Consider the following 12,494-nt stretch of genomic DNA (forward strand, 5'->3'; position numbering starts at 1 on the left):
CATGTCCCTTTAATTCCCCAGCAAATAAAAAGCAAGCCAATTTCTAGACATTACCCATCAAGTACTTCTATTCCTGCTGAAGACAGAATTCTTTCCTAGTTTCCAAGACTCTGGGCCTGGAACTGGCTGTAAGTGGTCCCTGATGGGTTTCGCCTGCAGCCTACAGCCCGCAGCCCACAGCCCATAGCCTGGGTACCTATGGGAACAGCTGAACTATTAACAGCCAAAGTTGAAGGGAGTGGGGAGAGGAGTTTGTCTTCCTTGTGTAACTTTCCCAAGGGTAGAACTTTAAGTTCATGGTAACATTCAATCACATAACTTTCTTCATCTTATTTGGGATACACAAAATATAGACTCTGTCAATATATTTTTACAGGCAATGATATCAAGAATGGGAGCAAATAAAATTTCTTACTCAAGGGGATGCATAAGCAAGGGGGTTAAAGATGCTTCAGATTCTCTCACAATACAGAATACCAGTTCTTCAGTTTGGAAAGGGCACAGGTTGTCACTGGCTGTTAGTCACCCTGCTGCCCATGAAAAAGAAAATCATTGCAGGGAATTCCTCGTGGTCCAGGGGTTAGGACTCCAAACTCTCACTGCCGTGGGCCTGGGTTCGATCGCTGGTCTAAATTAAAATTCCGCAAGTTGCGTGGTACAGCCAAAAAGAAAAGAACAAAGAAAATTATTACACGTAGGTGTGATGAGTGTCAGGCCCAAGAGGATTTTTCGGAGCAGCTGCCATAGCACTGAGTTAACATCTTCACTAATTACAAACTCAGAAATATGCAAGTGCTTTAAAAATAGAAATTGACTGAAGTGAAAGAGACATTAATGTAGGGAAAAAAGACTCTAATAAGCTGTAAATTTTTATAACAATAGGACTATCTAGCTGTATCTTGAAAATTACAAAAATTTTAGATTATAAAAAGTTCAAAGAAAGATAAGCATAAATCTATGGAATGAGATTTTCATTCATTTATTATCATTTACTAAACATTTATTTGGCTTGTGTTCTGCTAGATGTACCTTGATCAAGAGGATTGAGTTGCCCTCAAATATTCAATTCTGATCATTTTATTTTATTTTTAAATTTTTTTTAGGAATAATATAATTTTATTACAAATTTTTTTTAAAAAAACAAAATGCAACATTCTCGTTCTAGAAAACCCAAATTTTGCTATTGCTGCTAATTTCTATGAGTTTGCTGTGCTACCATACACAAGTCAAGAAATTTTAGAAACCATTAAATATTTAGAAACATTTAACATCAGAAGCTTGAAAATCTAACTCTATGTAGTAGCCCCTCAAAAAGCCACAACTTGCATTTTTAAAAAAGTATTTTCTCTACAAAGAATCCTATCAGCTATACAAAAATCTGTACAGTGTTTATACTGACGCTGATATTGAGCTGCACTTGAGTTCACAATTGCCTGAAACAATTGCCTGAGCACACACACACATCATTACAAGATAGCCATTTATTCCTCTTCTTCCTCCTCCTCATCTTCATCTTCTTCCTCCTCATCTTCTGGTTTATTTTTCTTCTTGGAGCCTGTCGGCCTGCCTGTCCCTTTCTTCCTGCTTCACTCTGGCCCTTGGCACGGTATGCAGCGACATCCTTTTCGTATTTCTCCTTTAGCCGCTTTCTGTTCATACTGCTGTTTATCTTTGGCTGACTGCTCAGACCACATTTCACCCAATTTTTTTGCAGTATCCCCAATGGATAAGCCAGGGTGTTCGCTTTTGATCTTTGGGCGATGTTCGGAACAAAACAGGAAGAAGGCAGATGGAGGCCTTTTCGGAGCACTGGGGTATTTTTTCTTTCCCTTCTTGTCACCTTTAGGAGGGACATAATTTTTCATCTCCCTGTCGTAGCGAGCTTTGTCACTTTTTGCCATGCCTTCGAACTTGGACTTTTCCTTGGCTGACATGGTCTTCCATCTCTCGGAACATTTCTTGGAAAACTCTGCGAAATTGACTAAGGAGTCGGGGTGCTTCTTGTGCTCCTCGCGGCAGGTCTGCACGAAGGCATACGAAGACATCTTGCCCCGCGGCTTGTTGGGGTCGCCCTTCCCCGTGATGCTGCTGCTGCGGCGGCGGAGGCGGCGTGTCCACCTGGAGACTTTCCTCAGAGTTCCGTGCAGAGGCCGCATCTGACCGCGACGCTGCTGCCCCGGCTCCGGCGTGAACTGGTTCCATTTCTGATCATTTTAGATGATCCTAATGAACTCAAAAGCCTCTTGATGAAAGTGAAAGAGGAGAGTGAAAAGGTTGGCTTGAAGCTCAACATTCAGAAAACAAAGATCATGGCATCTGGTCCCATCACTTCACGGGAAATAGATGGGGAAACAGTGGAAACAGTGTCAGACTTTATTTTTTGGGGCTCCAAAATCACTGCAGATGCTGATTGCAGCCATGAAATTAAAAGGCGCTTGCTCCTTGGAAGGAAAGTTATGACCAACCTTGATAGTATATTAAAAAGCAGAGACATTACTTTGCCAACCAAGGTCCGTCTGGTCAAGGCTGTGGTTTTTCCTGTGGTCATGTATGGATGTGAGCGTTGGACTGTGAAGAAGGCTGATCGCCGAAGAATCGATGCTTTTGAACTGTGGTGTTGGAGAAGACTCTTGAGAGTCCCTTATACTGCAAGGAGATTCAACCAGTCCATCCTAAAGGAGATCAATCCTGGATGTTCATTGGAGGGACTGATGCTAAAGCTGAAACTGCAATACCTTGGCCACCTCATGCGACAGGTTGACTCACTGGAAAAGACTCTGATGCTGGGAAAGGTTGGGGGTGGGAGGAGAAGGGGACGACGGAGAATGAGATGGCTGGATGGCATCACCGACTCTGTGGACATGGGTTTGAGTGTACTCCGGGAGTTGGTGATGGACAGGGAGGCCTGGCATGCTATGATTCATGGGGTCGCGGAGAGTCGGACACGACTGAGCGACTGAACTGAACTGAATGAAGAGGAAAAGGGGCTTCCCCTTTGGCTCACTGGTAAATATTCCACCTGCCAATGCAGGAGACGCAGGTTTGTTCCCTGGGTCAGGAAGGTCCCCTGGAGGAGGAAAATGACAACCCACTCCAGTATTATTGCCCAGAAAATTGCATGGACAGAGGGGCCTGGCAGTCTACAGTTCATGGTCGCAAGAGTCAGACACGGCTGAAGCAACTGAACACAAGGAATGAAGAGGAGAAGAGGAAGGTGTTTGAATGAGCCAGTGTGATAGCCTGAGGTATTTTTAGTTCAGAGTTTAATCAAAAATGTGCACATGATGTAAATAAGGAAATATGATTAAGGACGAGCATAGAGAATGTCCTAAATCTGTAAAAGTTGACATCTGGTACACTGAAGCCCAATGTGAGTTGAGAATTACGAATCTGCTAAGGACAAAAGAGCTTTATAAATCATATTTAGAGCAAAAAGGATAAAGTATTAGGTTTGGTGCTTGGGGCCAACTGTGTAATGTGAACAAGTGACAGAGTAGGCCAAACTCTATGCCAGGGAGGATGCTCTTCATACTGAAAAAGGTTAAACCAAAGAGGGTTAGAAGAAACTAGAGCCCAAGATGAGTGAGAAATGTGAGTATCTAAGCTGTGCAGAGGTCTAAATAATTTTGATCATCTAGACTTCATGAGGCTTCCCTGATGGCTCAGCCAGTAAAGAATCTGCCTATAATGCGGGAGACCAGGGTTTGATCCCTGGGTCAGAAAGATCCCCTGGAGAAGGGAACGGCAATCCACTCCAGTACTCTTGCCTAGAGAATACCATGGACAGAGGAGCCTGGTGGGCTACAGTCCATGGGGTTGCAAAGAGTCGGACACGACTGAGCAACTAATACTGCTGCTACTGCTACTGCTACTGCTAAGTCACTTCAGTCGTGTCCAACTCTGTGTGACCCCATAGACGGAAGCCCACCAGGCTCCCCCGTCCCTGGGATTCTCTAGGCAAGAACACTGGAGTGGGTTGCCATTTCCTTCTGCAATGCATGAAAGTGAAAGTGAAGTTGCTCAGTCGTGTCCGACTCCTAACGATCCCATGGACTACAGCCTACCAGGCTCCTCTCTCCATGGGATTTTCCAGGCAAGAGTACTGGAGTGGCTTGCCATTGCCTTCTCCGGCAACTAATACTACACTACATGAATTATGTCCATCCAGCATGCTCAGACAGCCCAGAATGAATGGTTGAACAAATGTTATTTTGAAAATCAAGGAGAATGAAATCAAGATCAGATATTGATAAATATGGAGACAATTTTCCAAAAGGAGAGGGTGAAGAACCCATACCTGATTTGATCCTGGGCAAGATTCAAGAAAGGATTATGTAAGGTATTACTTAGGTGCTCTTACAAAGTAAACACATCATAGAAGTGAGGGTTTGTTAGAGACAGGTATTTTCAGGTTAACCTATGTCCTTTCTTGCTGCTGCTGCTGCTAAATCAACCCCATAGACGGCAGCCCACCAGGCTCCCCCATCCCTGGGATTCTCCAGGCAAGAACACTGGAGTGGGTTGCCATTTCCTTCTCCAATGTGTGAAAGTGAAAAGTGAAAGTGAAGTTGCTCAGTCACACAGACAAGACTAATTCATTTATAAAAGAAGAGATGAAGATGACAGTACTCTTGTCTTCTGCAAGGCTTTGGAATAGATGTTTCATTAACATCTTCCAGACTCCAAGGTCTTTGATGTAGGGGATTATGCCTATTATTTATTCTGGGGTTCCGCCCCTCCCCCCTCCCCCTGCTCCTCCCCCACTCCATCCCCCACTGCCCCCAACCCAATGCCTGGAGCAGTCTTAATAGTTTGGCGAAGTTTGTGTTTTGTTTTTTATTTATTTATTTTAAAATATAAATTTATTTTAATTGGAGGGTAATTACTTTACAATATTGTATTGTTTTTGCCATACATTGACATGAATCCACCCCGGGTATACATGTGTTCCCCATCCTGAGCCCCCCTCCCACCTCCCTCCCCTTTCCATCTCTCTGGGTCATCCCAGTACACCAGCCCCGAGCATCCTGTATCATGCATCGAACCTGGACTGGTGATTCGTTTCACATATGATAATATACGTGTTTCAGTGCCATTCTCCCAAACCATCCCCCAACCCAATGCCTGGCGCAGTCTTAGTAGTTTGGTGAAGTTTGTGTTTTGGATAAACAAATATGTTTACCTAATGAAGGATGTAGGAATATGGCTCCAATGCTTGTACAATTCAGTGGTTACTGGTTAGACAATCTTGCCTGAAGGATCCAGCCAATGTCTTTATACCAAATTAGACTATTGAAAATTTCCAATTGTGAAGCAATAGGTATAGGACAATACCATTTCAATTTAGGAAAATTATATACTTGTATAGAAAAATGGAGAAAATCTTTATCTGTTACAGGCAAGATTGTAAACTAGTATAGCTATTCCAGAGAGCAGTACTCAGTGAAATTAAGAATGTGTTATACTTTGTAACCCACCAGTTTGACTCCTGAGAAACTGTTTACAGATCCTTTCCGTTCCGTCGCTCAGTCATATCCGACTCTTTGCGACCCCATGGACTGTAGCCTACCAGGCTTCTCTGTCCATGGGATTCTCCAAGCAAGAATACCGGAGTGGGTTACCGTTTCCTCCTCCAGGGGATCTTCCCGACCCAGGGATCAAACCTGGGTCTCCCGCATTGGAGGCAGATGCGTTAACCTCTGAGCCACCTTAAGGAGACAGAAATGAGAATGTTTATCTTGGTTTCATTTGTAGTAAAGAATAGGAAGCAACATAGGGCAGGACCTTAGATCTGAGCAAGAGGGGCCTCTACTCTGGACTCTGCACTTTAGAAGTCTCTGATTATCACAAATATACAAAAAGTCAATTTCTTAGAGTACATATGGGCACCTTGGTCACTGACTTGGTACTTAGGGCTGGCAGAGCTTGGGCCTGTAACCTACATATCCTTTTGTGTGACTAATGATATTCAGGCTCCAGGGAAATGCATCCACGTCTTGTCCCATGTTCTTTCTTTCTTTGTTTGTTTATAATTTTAGTTTTTTGGCTGCTCTGGGTCTTTGTTGCAGTGGCTTCTCTCGTTGTGGAGCACAGGCTCTAGGACACTGGCTTCAGTAGTTGTGGTGCACGGGCTTTATTGCCTTATAGCCTGTGGGATCTTCCCGGGCTAGGGATCAGACCTGTGTTCCCTGCATTGGCAGACAGATTCTTTTTTTTTTTTTTTTTTTTAGCAACTATACAGAATATGAAGGTTTATTTCAAAAAAGAGTACATTTCTTAAGACCAGGATAAAACCAGGATACACAGATGCACTTAACCACTGGAGCACCAGGGAAATCCTGTCCTATATCCTTTAAAAAAGTGGCCCTGAGGAAATTCCCTGGCAGTCCAGTGGTTCAGTTCAGTCGCTCAGTCGTGTTCAACCCTTTGCGACCCCATGAATCACAGCATGCTAGGCCTCCCTGTCCATCACCAGCTTCACAGTTTACCTAAACTCATGTCCATCGAGTCGGTGATGCCATCCAGCCATCTCATCCTCTGTCATCCCCTTCGCCAACTGCACCCAATCCCTCCCAGCATCAGAGTCTTTTCCAGTGAGTCAGCTCTTCGCATGAGGTGGCCAAAGTATTGGAATTTCAGCTTCAGCATCAGTCCTTCCAATGAACACCCAGGACTGATCTCCTTTAGGATGGACTGGTTGGATCTCCCTGCAGTCCAAGGGACTCTCAAGAGTCTTCTCCAACACCAGACTTCAAAAGCATCAATTCTTTGGCGATCAGCTTTCTTTATAGTCCAACTCTCACATCCATACATGACCACGGGAAAAACCATAGCCTGGACTAGATGGACCTTTGTTGACAAAGTAATGTCTTTGCTTTTTAATATGCTGTCTAGGTTGGTCATAACTTTCCTTCCAAGGAGTAAGCGTCTTTTAATTTCATGGCTGCAGTCACCATCCGCAGTGATTTTAGAGCCCCCAAAAATAAAGTCTGACACTGTTTCCACTGTTTCCCCATCTATTTCCCATGAAGTGATGGGACCAGATGCCATGATCTTAGTTTTCTGAATGTTGAGCTTTAAGCCAACTTTTTCACTCTCCTCTTTCACTTTCATCAAGAGGCTTTTGAGTTCCTTTTCACTTTCTGCCATAAGGGTGGTGTCATCTGCATATCTGAGGTTATTGATATTTCTCCCAGCAATCTTGATTCCAGCTTGTGCTTCTTCCAGCCCAGCGTTCCTCATGATGTACTCTGCATATAAGTTAAATAAGCAGGGTGACAATATACAGGCTTGATGTACTCCTTTTCCTATTTGGAACCAGTCTGTTGTTCCATGTCCAGTTCTAACTGTTGCTTCCTGACCTGCATACAGATTTCTCAAGAGGCAGGTCAGGTGGTCTGGTAGTCCCATCTCTTTTCCAGTGGTTGCTGCTGCTGCTGCTGCTAAGTCGCTTCAGTCGTGTCCGACTCTGTGCGACCCCATAGACGGAAGCCCACCAGGCTCCGCCGTCCCTGGGATTCTCCAGGCAAGAACACTGGAGTGGGTTTCCATTTCCTTCTCCAGTGCATGAAAGTGAAAAGTGAAAGTGAAGTCGCTCAGTCGTGTCCGACTAGTAGCAACCCCATGGACTGCAGCCCGCCAGTCTCCTCCGTCCATGCGATTTTCCAGGCAAGAGTACTGGAGTGGCTTGCCATTGCCTTCTCCAGTGGTTAGGGCTCTGCTTTTTCACTGCTGAGGGTCCACATTCAGTCCCAGGTTGAGAAACTAAGATCGTGTGGACAAAGATCCCATGAGACACGAGGCCAGGCCAAAAATCGATAAATCAATAAAATAAAATGAAAAGTGGCACTGGATTAGATTATTATGAAAGTCTGTAAGGTGTTCTGGCTTCCCCAGTGGCCCAGTGGTTAAGAATCTGCCTGCAATGCAGAAGACATCGGAAACTCAGGTTCGATCCCTGGATTGGGAAGATCCCCTAAAGAAGAAAATAGCAACCCACTCCATTATTCTTGCCTGGAAAATCCTATAGACAGAGGAGCCTGAGGGGCCGCTGTCCATGGGGTCACAAAGAGTTGGACAGGACTGAGCAATTGAACATGCATGGGAGAAAGTTAATTAATTACTCAATGATTACTCCTCTCAAATGTTACAATGCAATCAATTCAGTTCAATTGCTCAGTTGTGTCCAACTCTCTGCGACCCCATGAATCGCAGCACGCCAGGCCTCCCTGTCCATTACCAACTCCCAGAGTTCACCCAAACTCATGTGCATTGAGTTGATGATGCCATCCAGCCATCTCATCCTCTGTCATCCCCTTCTCCTTCTGCCCCCAGTCCCTCCCAGCATCAGGGTCTTTTCCAATGAGTCAACTCTTCACATGAGATGGCCTAAGTCTTGGAGTTTCAGCCTCAGCATCAGTCCTTCCAATGAACACCCAGGACTCGTCTCCTTTAGGATGGACTGGTTGGATCTCCTTGCAGTCCAAGGGACTCTCAAGAGTCTTCTCCAACTCAATGAAACTACAATGCAATCAGTTCAGTTCAGTTCATTTCAGTCGCTCAGTCATGTCCAACTCTTTGTGACCCCATGAATCACAGCACGCCAGGCCTCCCTGTCCATCACCAACTCCCGGAGTTCACTCAAACTCATGTCCATTGAGTCGGTGATGCCAGCCAGCCATCTCATTCTCTGTCGTCCCCTTTTCCTCCTGCCCCCAATCCCTCCCAGCATCAGAGTCTTTTCCAGTGAGTCAACTCTTCGCATGAGGTGGCCAAAGTATTGGAATTTCAGCTTCAGCATCAGTCCTTCCAATGAACACCCAGGACTGATCTCCTTTAGGATGGACTGGTTGGATCTCCTTGCAGTACAAGGGACTCTCAAGAGTCTTCTCCAACACCACAGTTCAAAAGCATCAATTCTTCGGTGATCAGCTTTCTTCACAGTCCAACTCTCACATCCATACATGACCACTGGAAAAACCATAGCCTTGACTAGACGGACTTTGGTCGGCAAAGTAATGTCTCTGCTTTCTAATATACTATCTAGGTTGGTCATAACTTTCCTTCCAAGGAGTAAGCGTCATAGATTCTTGAAAAATGCAGTGTCCTTTCTCAGCAGCTCTGAGCATCCCTTTCTTTGCTTCTCTCTTGATATTCCGACTTGTAGTTCCTTATAAATTAGTACTGTGTTTAAAGCAGATAAATATAGTAGCTGAAGAACATTTGCAATAGTGAGCAATTCCTATTACTAAATGTGTGGTTTAGACATAATGTGTACAATGGAAAACTGATTCTTTACATTGGCAAGTAAATGGACACCAAATGCTAGAATTACCAGTAGTTTTATTTTTATAAAAAGTATTTTAAAAGGTATAAAGTTTTAGAAAACTAAATTTAAAATTCAGATTTAAACATTTTTGATATCCTCTGCTATCTATTAATTGTAATTTATATATTGCCTTTTAATGTAATAATGTTGAATATTTTAGAAGAAAAAGACTTTTTTGAAAAGTGTACATGAAATTTTATTTTAATTTTTCCTTTTATGTGTGTTTTAGTTTACTTTTTTCTTTTTTTTTTTTTTGCCATACCATGCTGCAAAAGCACCAAGTCCTAAATCACTGGATCACTGGGGAATTCCTAGTTTGCTTTGTAAAATGATTAGTTGGTTTCTGGCTGCACTGGCTCTTCTCTTCCGTGCATGAGCTTTCTCTAGTTGTGGTGAGCAGGGGGTTCTCTCATGTGGTGGTGCATGGGCCTTCCTCTGCGGTGGCTTCTTTTGTTGCTGAGTGCAGGCACACGGGGTCAGTAGTTGTGGTGCACGGGCCCAGTTGCTCAGCAGCATGTGGGATTCACCCAGACCAGGGGTCGAGCCTGAGTCCTCTGTACTGGCATGCAGATTCCTAACTGCTGGACTACCAGGGAAGCCTTCCTAGTTTGCTTTTAAAATGAAAATACTTTTAAGTTGTGTAAAGTCAATATATTATAGATTATTTTAAAATCTGGCTCACAGAGAATATAAGTCAAGCTCATTATAAATGTAGACAATACAGAAATGGAGTTCAAAAAGAAAAAAAAAAGCTTAAAAGAAAAGGAAATCTTTGAAAGAGGCGGTCTGCTTAAATTTTTTAAAATTGGAAACAATGAAAGCAAATAGACTTCTGTTGAGAATGACCCACATGAAATTCTTGAATAGGAGATAACAGTTTTTTATTTAACGGAGATTTGATAACTGATCCATTCAGTGAAGCTAGGAAGAAAATTATTCTTCAGATTCATGGCTTAAGTCAAATGGAATACGTGCAATTTCATATTCTTTATTAATGAAGATTTAATGACTAGCTAAGGCAATTCAAATAAATAGAGAATAATACATGAAATCAGCAGGTTGGATGAGCAAGAAAAATACTGAGGCTTTTCAGTGTTCGTTGAGCAATGCTCCTGTATAATGATCTCAGATAATCATATTCTTCTGTTTCAAATGAATTTTTCATTTCTGTTTTCACTTAGCAGAAAATTTAGTAAATCATTTTACACCAAAATGCTTTCAACTGAAATTTAAAAGCTATAGAAATTGTATTTTGTATTTGAAGTTTCAAGGCTATGTGTTTTGTTATAATGTAAAACATCTCACAACCAGTTTTCAGGGTCAGCTTTCACTAATGAAAGTATTTGTGATTGGAAATACTTAGGTTCTTGATTAAAAGAACAGAAATGTCACTGATACCTACAAAACCACACATGCTATCACTAGAACTGGAAAAAAAAAAGGCCGAATAAACAGAAAACAATGATAACTTCACCATTATAAGCAAACACTGATGTAGGATATTATTGTAATGCTCTTAAAGTAATATTAACAACACAGCATTTACAGAAAGCAGTGGAACATTTCTAGGTTTAAAATAAATGATTTTAAAATTTAAAGCTAGAATGTCTAAACAAGACAGATGATCATCATCATCTATGATGGAAAATTAAATAAAAGATGAAAAGGTGATTAATTTGATAACTCAGATATGCAAATAACACCACCCTAATGTCAGAAAGTGAAGAAGAACTAAAGAGCCTCTGGATGAAGGTGAAAGAGAAGAGTGAAAAAGATGGCTTAAAACACAACATTCAAAAAACTAATGCTCCTTGGAAGGAAAGCTGTGGCCAACCAAGACAGCATATTAAAAAGCAGAGACACCACTTTGCTGACAAAGGTCTGTATATCCATAGCTATGGTTTTTCCAGTAGTCATGTATGGATGTGAGAGTTGGACCATAAAGAAGGCTGAGCACCAAAGAACTGATGCTTTCAAACTGTGGTGTTGGAGAAGACTCTTGAGAGCCCCTTGGCCTGCAAGGAGATCAAACCAGTCAATCCTAAAGGAAATCAACCCTGAATATTCATTCGAAGGACTGATGCTGAAGCTGAACTCCAATCCTTTGGCCACCTGATGCAAAGAGCCAACTCATTGGAAAAGACCCTGATACTGGGAAAGAGTGAGGGCAGGAGAAGAAGGGGATGACAGAGGATGAGATGGTTGGATGATATCACCAACTCAATGGTCATGAGTTTGAGCAAACTCTGGGAGATAGTGAAGGACAGCGAAGCCTGGTGTGCTGCATTTCATAGGATCACAAAGTGTCAGATAAGACCGAGCAACTGAACAATAACAACAACAAAGTGAGAGAAGAAAAATATGGACAGAAACTCCCAATCTTTGTAAAATCAACTTCAATTCAGTTCAGTTCAGTCGCTCAGTCACGTCCGACTCTTTGCGACCCCATGAACCGCAGCACGCCAGGCCTCCCTGTCCATCACCAGCTCCTGGAGTTTACCCAAACCCATGTCCATCGAGTCGGTGATACCATCCAACCATCTCATCCTCTGTCATCCCCTTCTCCTCCTGCCTTCAATCTTTCCCAGCATCGGGGTCTTTTCAAATGAGTCAGCTCTTCGCATCAGGTGGCCAAAGGACTGGAGTTTCAGCTTCAGCATCAGTCCTTCCAATGAACACCCAGGACTGACCTCCTTTAGGATGGACTGCTTGGATCTCCTTGCAGTCCAGGGGACTCTCAAGAGTCTTCTCCAACACCACAGTTCAAAAGCATCAGTTCTTTGGTGCTCAGCTTTCTTTATAGTCCAACTCTCACAACCATACATGACCACTGGAAAAACCATAGCCTTGACTAGATGGACATTTGTTGACAAAGTAATGTCTCTGCTTTTTAATATGTATCTAGAAATGGCAACCCACTCCGGTGTTCTTGCCTGGAGAATCCCAGGGACGGGGGAGCCTGGTGGGTTGCAGTCTGTGGGGTCGCACAGAGTCGTATACAACTGAAGCGACTTAGCAGCAGCAGCAGCAGCAGGTTGGTTATAACTTTCCTTCCAAGGAGTAAGCATCTTTTAATTTCATGGCTGCAGTCACCATCTGCAGTTATTTTGGAGCCCCAAAATATAAAGTCAGTCACTGTTTCCACTGTTTCCCCATCTATTTGCCA

The 12,494-nt window shown here is 43.1% G+C and overlaps 1 pseudogene; it reads right to left on the bottom strand.

The window, feature by feature from the left end:
* Positions 1 to 1,481: 1,481 nt before the first annotated feature.
* LOC129551926 (high mobility group protein B2 pseudogene) lies at positions 1,482 to 2,072 on the bottom strand (annotated as a pseudogene).
* Positions 2,073 to 12,494: the final 10,422 nt, after the last annotated feature.

Source organism: Moschus berezovskii, chromosome 3, assembly GCF_049115385.1.
Source record: "Moschus berezovskii isolate FMDL1 chromosome 3, NW_MosBer_1.0, whole genome shotgun sequence".
NCBI classification, from domain to species: domain Eukaryota; kingdom Metazoa; phylum Chordata; class Mammalia; order Artiodactyla; family Moschidae; genus Moschus; species Moschus berezovskii.